Below are 3,479 nucleotides of genomic sequence, written 5' to 3' on the forward strand. Positions count from 1 at the left end.
CCATAAATATTAGGAAGGTACTAGGCACATGTTGGGAAAAAACTTAAAGAGAAGGATCAATAAAAGGAAAGGGTGACATCACCTAGATGATGAAGGTACAACAAATTAGAGGCAGGATGTTTTGGTATAAATAACGTGGGCAGTTGATTGTTAGCTGGCTCATTTGTTGTTGTTGTGTTTGGGGGAGCTTAATATGCAAAAGAGTTTCATGATTGGTAAATATGCGAATGTTAGTTATTTTTATTTTGAGAATATGCCAGGAAGAGAGTGATTGCGCAGATGCATCATTAGAGTTTGAGAGCTACTATTCTAGGAAAAGCATAAACCAAATCTCCCTTTTCACCATCACCCAGTCCAATATACTGTAGAAGAATCTGTGACTTCAGCATATATTCAAGGACACAGCTGGACCAGATATTACAAGGTGGCATTTTAGAGTAAGAAATATAAATGGGCCTGGGTTCTGCAAAACTTCTTTAAAAAAAAAATACAAGAGGGAATTTATTAGAAGAATACAGAGGTTCTTGCAGAGATTCCAACAGCTGCAAGGGGTCAACAGCTAGAATCATGCCTTTCTGAAGAACAGAGTATGCTGTAACCACAAACTTCTAATTCTGGGTTCTGCACCATCAGGAAGAGAATATCCTAGAGGACAGTTCTCCTTGTATACTGCATAAGGGACTAGAATGTGGATTCACTTCTGCTTGCTTTTTGATCCTTATAGTCCTTTATGCTGGCCTCAAACTTGTCAAGCACATGTTTGCAGACATTCATGAGTTCATTCAGGCCTCTCTGAAATGGCTCAACAGCTGGAAGGGTACCTCCAGTCTGAATGCGTAAATTAATTTTGCTCTCTGCAGGATGGGTCGTCGTGTAACCACAAAATTCCACTTCTGGGTTCTTCATGATCATGTAATGTAGAGAATTTCCCAGGGTATGGTCTTCCTCGTGCAATACAATGTCACAAAGTGTCTATCTGTTCCAGTTGCCTGGACCATTTCCAGGGCTGTCTTCCTCTCGCCTTCAGTCATTGAAGTCTTCAATCCAGATATTTTTCTCTCCAGCTCCTGGTCCTCTTCCATCGCTGGGGTGGTTTCCAGACCCTCAGGTGGTGCTGGTGGATCAGGGGCTCTGTCCCATAATGTGAGGTATGGAGGCGAAGCAGGAAGAAAACTTCTTATTTAGGTTTAGCTCTCCATCTTGTCATCAGAGTGGCAAGTTCTTAAGGCCAGACATGCAGTTGTAAACGTAAGAGTTAAGGTGATCTACAAAAGTCACCATGCTTTAGTCTTGGCATAAACTTAAAAGTTGACTGTATACCTAATAGTCATTTCTCTCTTTCTCTTTACTAACAAAACCATGGCATTCTTAGGAAACTGAATAGCTAAATGCTGCTGGGAATCTGGACCCATCCATGGACTCAGGGAATTACTCCCACTTGCTAGTCTAAATCAGTCATGGTAATTCCACTTTCCTTGCTAGTAATTGGTTTAGAAATGGCAAGCAACTCAATTATATTAATAAAAAGTGAAAGATAATGCCAGAGGAATTTGAAGCTGATGATGCACTGAAGGTAACCATGGCAATAATAATAAATTAAAAACCCAGCTCTTAATTAAATTTATTCAACTTTCCAGGCATAACTATTATTTTCCTTAGGCTCACTGTTAGACACACTATGTCTCACAATCACAAATTTATGAGATACACAGAAATCAATGGAACAAAAGCCCTCATGAAGAGACAAAGCAATGAACACATCTAGACTCACAGGTGATCTAGATATTGAAACTATCAGATAGGAGGTTTAAAATACATATGATTAACATGTTAGATGCTTTAATATGGAAAAGGTAGAAACATGCAGTAGCAGATTGGAAATTTTGGTAAAGAGATGGAGCATATGGGAAAGAGTCAAATGAAAATGCTAGAAACAAAACATATGGAGATGAAGAATGCTTTCATCAGTAGCCTTGATACAGCTTAGAAAAGAATTAGTGAATTTGAAGATAGGCCAATATCAATTACTCAAACTGAAATTCAAAGAGAAAAAAGAGTGAAAGAAATAAAAAACAGAGCATTCAGGAGTTTGAGATAATATCAAACAGGCTAACATAGGTGTAATTGGAATCTGCAATGACGAAAAGAGAGAGCATAGGGTATAATAATATATGAAGGCATAATAGTTGAGATTTTTTCAAGGATAATAGAATATATCAAACCATAGACCCAAGAATATTAACCACATTCAGGATGAATACCCCCCAAAATCATTTAGATACACTATACTCAAACACCTAAAAACCAATGATAGACAAAAAACTTGAAAACTGGCAGAAATTTAAAAAATAAATCTTAGAGAAACGTATTAGAGAAGAAATACATAGAGAAGAATGAAGGTTAGAATTACAGCAGACTTCCTTCAGAAACTCTGCAAGCCAGAGGGTAATGAGTTGATGGCTTCAAAATAATGAAAAACAGAAACAAAAACACCTGCCAACTCCAAACTTTTTATCTACTAAAAATACATTGTCTGGGCCATGATGTCACCACTCCAGCATGGTCAGATCTTGAAACCTTTTCTGACTGCCCCAGTTGATTCTGAGCACTTGGCTTTTCTGAATTTTATAGCTTTCACCTTTTAATAACCTGTTATGTGCCTAATTTTTTCCTGTACGATCTTGCTCTCTAGAAATCACATATCTGGGAGTCTCTAGAAAGTTGATAGTTTTCAGATGGAAAGAGAATTCGGCTGCACCTCCTCTGCCTTGCTTAGTGCTGGATTCATGGTAGAAGGTGACATGTTTAAATCAAACTTCATGGTTGGTTGTTTTGGCCAGGAAACGGTACATTTTATTTTTGTACTTGATAATCTGAGGGGCAAGAGTCTGATAGATGAATGGAAAAATCAAGGATAAAAAGAAGTTCTTTCCCATAACAGATTGTTGCTTTTTATTTTTCTTACAAGTAGAGCTCCTTATTGCTCCCTAACACTCCCCACCCTACTTTTCTCTCTCTGCCTCAAGATTTGCCTTGTTCAGTGAAATCTTCGATAAAGTGAATGGGGATAGATGGGAAGGAACTTCTTTTTACTGAACCCACCCTATAAACATTTATAATCCCATAGCTGCTTTTCTAGGAGAAAGGGGATGAGGAAAACCAGTCATAGAAGGCTTAGTTTAGTTGAGTAGAGTATCCAAGTTTAGGATTGCTTGTGAGAATAAAGTGGTTTCAAGAAAGCAGAGAGGAGACATAGGGTTCTAGTAGTGAGAGAACTTTCACAGAGAAGAGATCATAGGTCTAAGGAGGGGGAATTGAAAGTTTTGTTGACCTGTTAAGTAACATTCTGTGAATCCTGCTGACATTGCTAATACTTTAGAAGTTGGATTTATTAGGAGGGGAGAGAAGAGGGTAATATTGCAAAATGCTGATGTTGGCCTCAAACAGGGTGCTGGATAAGATCAGTAGTAACTACAGGA

The 3,479-nt window shown here is 38.1% G+C and overlaps 1 pseudogene across 1 annotated transcript; it reads right to left on the reverse strand.

The window, feature by feature from the left end:
- Positions 1-485: 485 nt before the first annotated feature.
- On the reverse strand, positions 486-1,082 carry LOC112623468 (annotated as a pseudogene). The gene has a single exon (XR_003119145.1). The product of XR_003119145.1 is annotated as a DNA-directed RNA polymerases I and III subunit RPAC2-like (transcript).
- Positions 1,083-3,479: the final 2,397 nt, after the last annotated feature.

Source organism: Theropithecus gelada, chromosome 4 (assembly GCF_003255815.1).
Source record: "Theropithecus gelada isolate Dixy chromosome 4, Tgel_1.0, whole genome shotgun sequence".
NCBI lineage: Eukaryota > Metazoa > Chordata > Mammalia > Primates > Cercopithecidae > Theropithecus > Theropithecus gelada.